Raw genomic sequence first — 14,392 nt, 5'->3', positions numbered from 1 at the left:
GGTCGACTTTCCTTAAGCATATTGGGACTTGCTCAACTGTTACTGCCCGAAGCCATAGCTTTCATATTTGTCGAGGTTAGACCTCTCTTTGGGGTTGGTGCTATGATAATGAAATGACCCATTACTCTCTCAAAAAGTGGGGCCGTTATCACACTTTCTCAATCTATCAATCACTAATCCTATAACGATGGTGGCTACGTATATCGTGGAAAGATATTGGCATTTATGAGGATGGAGATTTTATATTCTTTGCGTGATTACAGGTCAACCATTTCCATGGCCAAGAGTCATGTGTTTCATGAAAGAATAAATCATAGGGAGATCAAGCATTACTAAGTTTAAAAATAGGACAATAACGGAGTGATTAACATGCAATATTGTTGGCCCCATGATCAAGAAGCCAATAGATTTACAAAGGCTTTGGGTCAAGGAGGGTTTGATACGGCTGTAGACTATTTGGGTTTAGTGTTTTAAACATCAAGTAAAGGATTGTAGAAGTGTTGACGTATGAGGGCAATGCGTGTGCTGCCGTATCCCCAGTTGCAATTATAAGAATTCGCATCAAGACCACGTGAGAGATGTGGAATTTATGAAGCAAATCTATGAAAAAACTTGCACATTGAAAGTGACGCGTATCCTGTATTATTTGAGGATTTAAGTGATCATACATCAGAGGAACTCTTCTAGCAATAAACTAACCAACGTGGAAAAATCTAATAGCAAAAGTATTATGCCTGACAAGGACGATGGAGAAAGAAAAATATCGGTTTTTCTGAGACATCAAGTCTTGACGTTGGATTTCGGTGATGGAAAGAAGTCTGGTGCCTTCATCATCAGAGCCTCGATTTCCCGCCAAGCCCACGAAAAAGAAATCTGAAGCCATCATTCAAATTCAAAATAACATCAAGATGAAATCTTAAGTTTGCAGAGACTGATGTGAGAACACCCATGGGAAGATGAATCATTTATTGTGTCAATGATGAAATCGCGAATGTTCATCAGATATGTTCCTGCAGTCAAAACTGTCAAGTTTATCTTCAAATTAAATAGAAATTTTATCTTTATATCTTAATCATTAAGAAGTTTGAACCATTCTGCTGGGCAGTAAATCCAACGGATTGATAATGAATATGAAATGGTGTGGGGATGAACTAACTTACATCGTCAACAGTACGAAGGAAAACGTTAACATTAAAACATCGATCACAGATTTCAGCGCTATATCGGAAAAACTGCCTTTCACATGAATTTCCTATAAATGCTTAAAGGCGAGGTGCGATGCAAAGGTATAACCCTAAACAATAACAAAATCTAGGGACATTTTCAGAGCATAATGGCGAGCAGTTGATCATCACTGATGAAGACACGGGAGATTGAAAATAGGCTGCCCATTTCTAGATGATAATAACGATATCAAGATCTAACATCGTCTCCCCTCAGTATGACGAGGGCCATGAACAAAACATAAAACCTAAAACGGAAAGAGAAGAACGTTAACAAAACCTAAAATGCGTTTACCTATTTCGGAGACCCTGGAATGGTGGTGGCCTTTTTAGTTGGTCTCCTCCGTTAGAAGCCAAAAATCTCCGGTATCCCTTCGGGTACTCATCGAACTCTTCTTGAAGGTGAATCATCTTATTCCTGACACTTCTGACGTTTCTAGAGAGGCTGTAGAGTAAGTTACAGGGCCCGGGCTGATGGAGTTCATTGATCATGTCGAGTTCGTTGATGAAACGGTTCAAGAACTTGACGCGAAGACCAGGCGGGAGGGAGTCTACGATCCAGACGAGGCTATGGAAGTCGAAGAACTTGAGAACCTTCCTGATTCGCTCCTGATTGTTCCAGGGGAAGAAGGAGGGATAGATGCAGTTCGGCTGGCATATGCCTAAGACAAATCTGCAGACGTGGCATTTTTCTGATGACATTTTCTTTGACCACATGTCTGTGAGGATGGAAGAAGAAGAGGAAGAAGAAGAAGAAGGAGAAGATGAGGACGAAGAAGAAGAAGAAGAGGGGTAGGAAGAAGAGAAAGAGGACACGGGGTGTATAATGATTCGAGATCTGGCGAGAGATTATCGTTATGAGTAGCCCGTAAGACCCGCTCTTTGTACTTTTTAACGTTGGGTCCTATTCAAATGGGTTCCGCAGCCTGTATATCCTCTTTAACTGAAAGAGAAGAAAAGACCGAAAGCAGTGAAGGAGCGAGGGAGAGAGATACAGGGAGAGCAAGAGAGATAGCTAGCGAAAGAGAGCGCGCGAGATAGATAGGGAGGGAGAGAGAGAGAGACAGTGAGAGAGATGTAGACAAGCAAGCAAGAAATCGAGATAGAAACGCAGACAAGAGAACGAGAAAGAGAAAGAGAGAGAAGGGAGGGAAAGAGAGCGAGATGCAGATAAGCGAGCAAGAAAACGAGAGAGAGAGAGAGGGAGAGAGACAGGCGGAGAGACCATAAGAGCAAGAGAAATAAAGAGAGAGAGGGAGAGAGAGAGAGAGAGAGAGCGAGAGAGAGACGAAGCGAGCAAGAGAGAGAGCGAGACGAAGCGAGCAAGAGAGAGAGAGGCAGAAAGAGAGACGAAGCGAGCAAGAGAGAGAGCGAGACGAAGCGAGCAAGAGAGAGAGAGGCAGAAAGGCAGACGAAGCGAGCAAGAGAGAGAAAATAAGAGCTAAAGAGAAAGGAAGTAAGAGTGACTGAGAGCCCCAGAGAGCAAGAAAGTAAGATTGAGTGAGAGAGAGACGGAGAGCAAACTAGTTATAAAGTGAGAGAGAGCGAGAGAGGGACAAAGATCCGGAGATCAACTATGTAAGAGTCACCGACACGTATAGGTAGAGGGACGAAGTGTAAGTTAAATTAAAAGAAGTTGAGAAGATGGCCCAGGCGAAAGAGAGAGAAAGACAAGAAACCGGGTGGTAGAAAAAGTACTGGGGAAGATAATAGTAAGCGATACAAAGAGAGAGAAATTGAGAGATATTAATACTGTAGATGAGTCAAAAACTCAACATTCATTTATCGGCCAAGTCAGCAAGAGGTATCACTCAAAAAAGCATGCATATTACATGAATATCTCCATCATAATGTTCATATTTGAATGCTATAATGGTTTAATCTTAGTAAAATAGCATTAATAGTTACTTTATGGTTTGTTATGAATTGTAGGATATCTTGCACAGAATATATTGACATTAGGTCGTAAAGAAATAAAATTTGAAAGGCACAAAGTACACTTTTCCCTTATGTTGTTCAGAATTTTCAGCCCAGTATTTTGTTAAGAAAATAGTTTTAGGAATCTGTACTATCTTTAACATATTTTTACATGGAGCCAGTAGTAGGCACCGCCAGATATTGGCAAAAGAATACCCATGGCATTACAATTATGGCATAATATCCCTTCATTTCATTACTAAATGCAATCATTACGCTGACTTGATTAAAAAAACAGAAAACAATTACACATTACTTTTATGCTTTATCCTTTATTAATCAACATATGAATTTATAAATTTAGGGATTCTGGCCTCCGTATCGATTGAACCATTTGTCTCTCAATTCTTTTTTTTGTTTTGATAAAGCTAAACTTTTAAAAAAACTATTGCATGTATAAACTCTAACAACACGTTGAATTAGCATTTAGTTACACAACATGTTAGGCTTATCAGTACATAACTGGGAGCCAGAGCCAGAGAATTCCATTAACTGAGGAGAAATTCTCATTCATGCATGCCTATGACACAAAGATGCACCGTCAAATAATTATATGTTTTAAATTCATCACAACCAAAAATGCCAGTTATCAAGATCACGGTGGAACTCATCAGAAAACCACAGATAAAATTCAGATTGCTCAGGGGAATGATCACCTTCAAATAGGTCAGGTTTGCAATTTTAATCTGTTGCTGCTTCAGAACTTTGTACTTATACATGCCTTTCAATTAGAAGATTTACGTCTACACTGATTAGTTGATTTTTAGTGTTTATGATGTGTCATTTTATGCAAATCAATAGATGCAATTAATTTATAGCTCCTTAATCAATAAATAACCTAATATAGAATGATCTAGGATGGATCCACAGGGAGTGAAGTACCTTGATTTTAATTCAGGTTTGTTTAAGAATATAGAAAAATGAGAAGGATGATGGAATTATCTTTACGTATTTATCTCCTCTCCACTGTCAAAACATAAAAGCTTTAAGTGCTGTATTTAAATTTAGGACATGTATCTAAAATTTAATTTATAGTAAATCTATTAAAAACAATCTATTCTCATCTAGCCTTGCATTTACCTCAATGCCAGTGGTGCTCTCTTCAAGTTCATATCTTCGTGGACCCCTACACTTTGCGCAGTGCCTTTACATCTTACACAAACATGAATCGCTAACCTTTTGAGGAAAACACAACTCTTCATATCTCCCTGATAACTTGCAAATTAACATGATTAATTAATGAATTTTACATTATATTTATGTGTTTTAATGACTGTATTTGCATGTTATCATATTAAATAAAAGTAAATCACTTACACTTTCATTTTACTATTATTTTTGATTTTTTATCATTTATTACATGGCATTTAACCTCATTTCAGTTGAGAAATAATTTTACAGGGCTTTAAATACTTGGCTAAAGGTTGGTAAGGGCTCTCATAATTTTTCTGGAATTTTTCCATATTTTTTAATATAATTTCGACCAATATTTAGCCAAAAACTGATTTTTTATCATTTATTTAGATTTTATTTACACACACACACACATATATATCAAGGGGCATCCACGTCATTTGCCCAAAATTCGGGCAAATACGTGGATGTGTTTTTATTTATATGATTTTTTTTAATCAGAATAAATAAACTAAAAGTCGGGGAAAAGTATTCAAGGTTTTAGTGAGGCTTAGTCTAGGTCGTTAGATTTAATTTATCTCTCCTCCAATAAGTGAGGAAATGGCGCTTTCCTATTGGTTGGCATGAGTATTTCTCATTTTCCACATTTTCGGATCACGTTCTGACATGTGATTGTCCTCGTCGTCGGCGCGCAATTATTGGGTGTTTGAGTCTCTTTTGAGTGGATAAAAACGAGCCACATCGCCTTCTTTTTGACCGCGTCATTTAAAAAAGATAATAATCAAATGGACGGGGAGCTTACCCCCTTTATTTACGCTTCACGGTGTTGATTTCCTTATGCATTTAATGCACACAGCGAATCGATGCCGTTAAACGTCGTCATCATTTTGTTATTAAAAAAATGATGTTGGTTAGCGCTTGCATTAAATGCACGCTCTAACAACCTAAAATTATATATATACATATATAAATATATAAATATTACATGTGCGTCGGCTAGCGCGTGCATTAAATGCACACGACTAACCGACCAACGTGCAAACGTTCGTGCGCGTCGGTTGCCATGTGCATTTAATGCATGTGGCTAACCGACATTTTAATATATATATATATATATATATATATATATATATATATATATATATATATATATATATATATATATGTATATATATATAATTTTAGGTTGTTAGAGCGTGCATTTAATGCAAGCGCTAACCGACATCATTTTTTTAATAACAAAATGATGACGACGTTTAACGGCATCGATTCGCTGTGTGCATTAAATGCATAAGGAAATCAACACCGTGAAGCGTAAATAAAGGGGGTAAGCTCCCTGTCCATTTGATTATTATCTTTTTTAAATGACGCGGTCAAAAAGAAGGCGATGTGGCTCGTTTTTATCCACTCAAAAGAGACTCAAACACCCAATAATTGCGCGCCGACGACGAGGACAATCACATGTCAGAACGTGATCCGAAAATGTGGAAAATGAGAAATACTCATGCCAACCAATAGGAAAGCGCCATTTCCTCACTTATCGGAGGAGAGATAAATTAAATCTAACGACCCAGACAAAGCCTCACTAAAACCTTGATATCTTGAGATCTAGATGTCTGATTGGGTGAAAATTTTGAGGGTAGGTTCGTCTTTTACCCCTCTACAATCCAGATGGTTGGATCTTTAAATGGAGGTCTGGAAAGGGGCAGAAATCACTTTTGGAATCTCTCTCCATGGATTTGGCCAGGACGGACACAAAGGATGCTTTGGAAGTCGATAGTTCTTGATTCTGCACTCAAAGTTGTAAGTTTCTGATTTGGATTTCAATCTTCTTCTTGAACGATTCTAAAACGCTAAGGCATGGGCGAAATGTACATGCCCTAGAAGTTTGTTTTGAATGAAATCAGCACTGCATTTTGATTCTCATTCAAGATCTGATTTTTGATATGTAATTCTGCATCAAGTTAGAACATTTCTGCATCATTAGATTTTTAATTTAGGGTTGAATTTCATCTTTCCCCCTAGTTCTTCACTTTCTTTCTCGAGGTTAATTTGTCTAGTTTCTCTCCTTAGATTTGATTTTTGTTGTTTAGGAATTTAATTTAATATATAAAAAACCTAAAAATAAAAAAAATTGATTTGAAAATTCATCAATCCTGAAGTCCAATTAAAAATCCCTTTCTTGATTATTAAATTCCAAATTTTAATTCCTAAACATTGTCATAAGATTTAATAATAAGTGGGAAATTAAGAATCCGAATTAAACTGATCTTAAAATTGAAATATTTCTATCTTGACCTTTCTGAGCGAAATATTTAAAATCAAAACCAAGTTTTACTTCATTTTGATTAATTAAAAACATTATTCTGCATAATTAAGATTTATTAATTCCAAAATTAATTCATCTTTGAATTAATTTACTAAAAATTCTTAATTGTTGCCTCCTTGTGGTTCGACCCCTTTCTTACTCTATATTCCATATTTAGTGATTAAGGGAAATTATAAATTTTATTGTATAAGTCTAAATCCCAAATCAACGACATATTTGCAGAAGATTTGCAGATCTGACAAGTTAGAGCAGAGATTCTAGCAAAAGAAGAATCTGGCAAAGGATTCAGTCAGAAGATCTTGTCAGAGATAATCCTGTCAGAAATAGTATTTGATATGAATTAAGTATTTTAAATTTTAATACTCTGATTTAATAATGCTTCATAAAATTGCTTGAAATACAACGAATTAAACATAATCTAAAAATGTTAAATTTAGAATTAAATATATAATAACGTTTACCACATATATTATGAATTAAATATTTAATAATGTTTAATATAAAAACAATATAGAATTAAATATTAAATAATGTTTAATTTAGAATTAAAAAAGTTCTACTATGATTTAAAAAAGTTCTGTAAAATTGCATAAAAAAGCAGCGAATTAAATATGATTTAATAATATTTAATTTAGAATTAAATATTAAATAATTTTTACCACATATATTATGAATTAAATATCAAATAATGTTTAATATTTTCAAAAATATAGAATTAAATATTTAATAATTATTAATATGTATTAAGTGTTTAAAATTTTAATACTGTGATTTAATAATGTTTAGTAAAATTGCTAAAAAAAACAGTGAATGAAATATTATTTAATAATTTTTAATTTAGAATTAAATATTTTGAAAGTTAATACTATGATCTAATATTGTTTAGTAAAATTTCTTAAAAAAACAGCGAATTAAATATGGTTTAATAATGTTTAATTTCAATTTAAATATTCTAAAATTTAATACTATGATTTAATAATGTTTAGAAAAATTGCTTAGAAAAACAGAAAATTAAATATGATTTAATAATGTTTAATTTAAAATTAAATATTTAATAATGTTTACAACATATACTATGAATTAAATATTAAATAATGTTTAATAATTAAAAAATATATATAGAATTAAAAATTAATCATGTTAAATATGAATTAAATATTTTAAGATTTCATACTATGATTTAATAATGCTTTATTAAATTACTTAAAAAACAACAAACTAAATATGATTTAATAATATTTACTTTAGAATTAAATATTTAATAATGATTACCACAGAGATTATGAATTAAATATTAAATAATGTTTATTATTTGAACAATATATAGAATTAAAAATTAGATAATGTTTAATATTCATTTTAAATTTAATACTAAGATTCAATAATGCTTACCAAAATCGCTTAAAAAAATAGCGAATTAAATATGATTAAATAATGTTAAATAATAATTACCAAATATATTAAGAATTAAATATTAAAAAATGTTTAATATTTTAAAAAATATAGAATTAAATATTTAATAATAATTAACAAATATATTATGAATTAAATATCAAATAATATTTAATAATGTTTAATATGAATTAACTATTTTTAATTTTAATACTATGATTTAATAATGTTTAATCAAATTGCTTAAGAAAACAGAGAATTAAATATGATTTAATAATGTTTAATTTAGATTTAAATGTTTAATAATGTTTACCACATATATTATGATATAAATATTAAGTTATGTTTAATATTATAAAAGATATATAATTAAATATTTAATAATAATTAAAAATATATATCATGAATTAATTATCAAATAATATTTAATATTTTAAAAATATAGAATTAAATATTTAATAATGTTTAATATCAATTAAGTATTTTACATTCTAATACTATGATTTAATAAAGTTTAATAAAATTGCTTAAAAAACAGTGAATTAAATATGATTTAATAATGTTTTCCACATATATTATGAATTAAATATTAAATAATGTTTAATATATAAAAAATATAGAATTAAATATTTCATAATGTTTAAAATAAATTAAGTATTTTAAAATTAAATATGATGATTTAGAAATGCTTCATAAAACTCCTTAAAACAATGAATTAAATATGATTTAATAATGTTTAGTTTAGAATTAAATATTTAATAATGATTACCACAGATATTATGAATTAAATATTAAATAATGTTTAATATATAAAAAATTAGAATTAAATATTTAATGATGTTAATATGAATTAAGTATTTTCAATTTTAATATTATGATTTTATAATATTTAGTAAAATTGCTTTAAAAAACAGCGAATTAAATACGATTTAATAATGTTAAATATGAATTAAATACTTTAAATATTAATACTATCATTTAATAATGTTTAATTTGGAATTAAATATTTAATAATGTTTACCACATATACTATGAATTAAATATCAAATAATATTTAATATTTTAAAAATACATATATAATTAAAAATTAAATAATGTTTAATATGAATTAAGTATTTTGAATTTAAATACTATGATTTAATAATGCTTCATAAAATTGCTTTAAAAAACAAAGAATTAAATATGATTTAATAATGTTTAATTTAGAATTAAATATTTAATAATGTCTACACTTATATTATGACTTAAATATTAAATTAGAATGAAATATTTAATAATGTTTAATACGAATTCAGTATTTTAAATTTTCATACTATGATTTAATAATGATTAATAAAACTGCTTAAAAACAACGAATTAAATATGATTTAATAATGTTTGATTTAGAATCAAATATTTTAAAACCTAATACTATCATTTAATTATGTTTAATAAAATTGGTAGAAAAAACAGAGAATTAAATATGATTTAATAATGTTTGTTTTAGGATCAAATATTTAATAATGCTTACCACATATATTATGAATTAAATATTTTGTAACACATAATATTTCAAAAATATATAGAATTAAAAATTAAATAATTTTTAATATGAATTAAATATTTTAAAATTTAATACTATGATTTAATAATGCTTAATAAAATTGCTTAAAAAAACATGGAATTGTACATGATTGAATAATGTTTAATTTAGAGTTGAATATTTAATAATAATTACCAAATATTTTATGAATTAAATATTAAATAATCTTTAATATTTTAAAAAATATATAATTAAATATTTAATAATAATTAACAAATGTATTATGAATTAAATATCAAATAATATTTAGTATTTTAAATAGTATAAAATTAAATATTTAATAATGTTTAATATGAATTAAGTATTTTACATTTTAATACTATGATTTAATAATGTTTAATAAAATTGCTTAAGAAAACAGTGAATGAAATATGATTTAATAATGTTTAATTTAGAATTAAATATTTAATAATGTTTACCACATATACTATGAATTAAATATCAAATAATGTTTAATATTTTAAAAATACATATATAATTAAAAATTAAATAATGTTTAATATGAATTAAGTATTTTGAATTTAAATACTATGATTTAATAATGCTTCATAAAATTGCTTTAAAAAACAACGAATTAAATATGATTTAATAATGTTCACACATATATTAAGACTTAAATATTAAATATTCCTAAATAGTTTTTTAAAATTAGAATGAAATATTTAATAATGTTTAATATGAATTAAGTATTTTAAATTTTGATACTATGATTTAACAATGTTTAATAAAACTGCTTAAAAACAACGAATTAAATATGAATTAATAACGTTTGATTTTGAATTAAATATTTTAAAGCCTAATACTATCATTTAATTATGTTTAGTAAAATTGGTTGAAAAAACAGAGAATTAAATATGATTTAATAATATTTTTTTTAGGATCAAATATTTAATAATGCTTACCACATATATTATGAATTAAATATTCTGTAACGCATAATATTTTAAAAAATATATAGAATTAAAAATTAAATAATGTTTAATATGAATTAAATATTTTAAAATTTAATACTATTGATGGCGCAGCTCCAGGAGCAGCACCAGAAATGTCTTTGGAGACGTCATCATCGTCTTCGGCAGCTCCGGCAGCAACCCCGGATACGTCTTCAGAGACGTCACTGTTGTCCTCGACACCGTCAACCGTACGTGTTCAGCCCGCTCGGCAAGCCAAGGCGACGGTACGCACGCCCGGATTCAAGTATTCCGGGTAACGGACTTTTATCCTCGTCTTTACGTTTTTGTTCGTTCGACGTTTTCTGTCATGAACTTCGTCGTTTGTTGTTTTCTTACGCACTGTGATCATGTGTAAGGAGGGAGGTTCGACCCTATAAGGATCTCCCCTCCCCCCTCCCTGTGTTCGTCTTTGTTCTCCTGGTTTTCATTGTTTTTTACTTCCTTGGTCCTCGGTCATAGGATGTCTTTGGGTTATTTTGGTCTAAGCAAGTCACCCCACTTCCCCCCTATATAAGGGAAGAGGGTTGCCCTAAACAGAAGTTATCGATGAATTTTGAAATATTTAATTCTAAATTAAACATTAGGAAATCATATTTAATTTTCTGCTTTTATAATCATAGTATTAAGTCTTAAAATATTTAATTCACATTTAAATTGATCTTATTTTTAATTCTATATATTTTTTTAAATATTAAACATTATTTAATATTTAATTCATAACATATGTGGTAACTATTATTAAATATTTAATTCTAAATTAAAAATTAGTAAATCATATTTCATTTGCTCGTTTTATACGCAATTTTATTAAACATTAATAGACCATAGTATTAAATTTTAAAATATTTAATTCATATTAAACATTATTTATTTTTTAATTCTATCTATTTATTATCTATTAAACATTATTTAATATTCAATCCATAATATATGTGGTAAACATTTATAATTATTTAATTGTAAATTAAACATTATTAAATCATATTTAATTCGCTGTTTTTTAAGCAACTTTACTAAAAAATTTTAAATCGCAGTATTAAATTTAAAATATGTAGTTCTAAATTAAACATTATAAAATCATTCTTAATTCGTTGTTTTTCTCAGCAATTTTACTCAACATTATTAAATCATAGTATTAAAAATTAAAATACTTCATTCATATTAAACATTATTAAATATTTAATTCTAAAATTTTTGAATTATTAAACATTTTTTAATAGTTAATTAATAATAAATGTGGCCAACATTATTAAATATTCAAATCTAAATCAAACATTATAAAATCATATTTAATTTTGTGGTTTTTTTAACTAATTTTATTTAACAGTATTTAATTATAGTATTAAATTTTATAATTTTGAATCGTAGTATAAAGTTTTAAAATATTTAATTCATATTTAAAATTATTTTATTTTGAATTCTATATATTTTAAAAACCATTAAACATTATTTAATATCTAATTCATAATACTTGTGGTAAATATTATTCAATATTGAATTCTAAATTAAACATTATTAAATTATATTTAATTCATAATATATGTGGCAAACATTATTAAATATTCAGTCCTAAATTAAACATTATTAGACCATATTTAATTTGTTGTTTTTATAAGAAATTTTATTTAACATTATTAAATCATAGTATTAAATTTTAAAATATTGTAGTCATCTTTAAACATTATTTAATTTTTAATTCTATATATTTTTTAAATATTAAACATAATTAAATATTTAATTCATAATATATGTGGTAAACATTATTAAATCATATTTAATTTGCTGTTTTTTAAGCAATTTTATTAAACATATTTAAATGATAGTACTTTTTTTAAATTTTTGGCAAAAAACACGGTGTCAGGTAGGGCCAACCCGGGGGTTGTGCCCGTAGACCGATCCATCAGTGCCCTCCCTGGATGCCACCTAGGGGGATTTTATTTATATGGGAAGTGTTTGTCAATGTTTATAGGCGTGGAGCGAGTATAAATATCCCAATTACACTCGGATCCCACTCGTCCACGCCCATATTGAGAAAAATAAAAGATACATAAATGATACCTTGCAGGCGCTCGGGGAAGTGTGTACGCCCTCGTCCCAGTAGAGCCGCCCCACGATGATGATGTTGTGCAGGAGATGTCCTCTCCTCTGTAGAATGGGGTCAATGAAGGGTGTGGTGAAGTCTCTAGTCGAGGCGGGCGCTGTCTGCCGCTCTTGCTCCAGCGTTCCACGCAATCCTCCAATCTCGCGGGCTTACGAGGATGCGCAGTGTGCGGAGGGTTAGCATGGCGAGACGATCGACACGATAACAGCCTCTAGCTATCTGAGGGAACGCCTGCGAAGAGAGGAAGATGGAGGAGGGGGTTTGTACATGTACCGCATGGTTGGCGAGTGCATCTACTGTCTGGTTGCCCTCTCACAGCTGGTGACCAAAGCATCGTGTGTGAGGTCGGCACCGCAGATGTCTTGCCATACTCGGTATAGTCGCCATTGGGAGCATGTACCTAGACGAAACATATCAACTAAAATCTGTGAGTTCGATTCTACGACGATATTGTGAAGGTTTCGTTCCTCACAGAGGAGTAGGCCGTCATGGATTGCCATAGCCTCGGCTACTGTATTAGTTTGTATGCCGTAGTAAGAGGAAAAAGCAAAGAGTATACTCCCCGTATGGTCCCGTAGGATACCTCTGCCCCCCGCGGGCCCCGGGTTACCTTTGGCAGCACTGTCCACATTCAATTTAATGATGCCTATTGGCGGTGCTAGCCAATAAACAACCGGATACTGAATGCGGATGGGGGCGGGTGTCACCGGAATGCCCACGGAGCGGAGGAGGTCGCAAGCAAGTGTGGATGTGCTGGCTCGAGGGGAAAGTAGATGGTGAATGCGCCTTAGCCACAGCTGAACTCGACGTATAATATCCACGACGCGCATGGGCGTACCTGCAAAACGAGAAGAATTTCGCCCTTTCCATATCTCCCATAGTAGATAGGCTATGGTGATGTGTGGAATGGGGCTCCGTGTGGAGCGTGTTGGCGAGGTAAGGAACTTGCCAAAACACTCAGACAGAGTCAGTGGACGACAACGGTCAGTGACGAGGTGCCAGCATGCGAGTGCTCTCTCACTCTGGAAGAAGAGGTGATCCATGGTCTCACTGTGTGGTACTATGGTACAACAGTGACATCGGGAACTGAGAGAGTAACCTCTACGAGTCACGCGATCATCAGTCGGTAGGCCGATATGCAAGAGTCTCCAGAGGAAAAAGGAAACTCGAGGAAGGATCGGCAGATGCCAGATGCGGCGACCCCAGTGCTGGAAGGGGGATTTCTCCCTATAATGCTCCCATGAAGATTTGCACAAGTATGTGCCTTTGGGTGTGAGTGTCCAAATGGCAAGGTCATGGGTGGACCCGAGCGAGGTTCTCTGGACCTCACGTAGCATATCGAGAGGGAGGCCATGCTCCCGTAGTAGGTGTTGGGTGTTTCCCCTAAGCAGCTGTGCCACTGTTAGTCGCACCTCGTGTGGGACAAACTGTGGATGGCGCGCGAGTGGTTTGTCAGCATGCCAGGTATCAAACCAGGCGCTAATCTCACCTTGGCCAATATGCCAGTGGGTGACCTGGGCCAGCTGGAGCCCGTGGCGCTGCCACTGCCTCCATCGCCGAGGACCCCGAATGTCAGCCTCACGATGGGCCCACTCGCCATACTTGGCGTAAATAAGACAACCCAATAATGAGTATGTGGTGCGCAATCTCCATATGAGCTTCTTTTGAAGCATGTCTTGGACGTCCGTGAGGCGTCTGATC

The 14,392-nt window shown here is 31.4% G+C and overlaps 1 long non-coding RNA gene across 1 annotated transcript; it reads right to left on the bottom strand.

The window, feature by feature from the left end:
- Positions 1 to 619: 619 nt before the first annotated feature.
- On the bottom strand, positions 620 to 2,142 carry LOC144706787 (uncharacterized). Its single transcript, XR_013582321.1, has 2 exons — positions 1,519 to 2,142; positions 620 to 873 (listed from the first exon to the last, which is right to left on the bottom strand). It is a non-coding gene; the product is annotated as an uncharacterized LOC144706787 (long non-coding RNA).
- Positions 2,143 to 14,392: the final 12,250 nt, after the last annotated feature.

Source organism: Wolffia australiana, chromosome 8 (assembly GCF_029677425.1).
Source record: "Wolffia australiana isolate 7733 chromosome 8, ASM2967742v1".
Taxonomy (NCBI): Eukaryota; Viridiplantae; Streptophyta; class Magnoliopsida; order Alismatales; family Araceae; genus Wolffia; species Wolffia australiana.
This window is presented reverse-complemented; position numbering and strand designations above follow the sequence as displayed.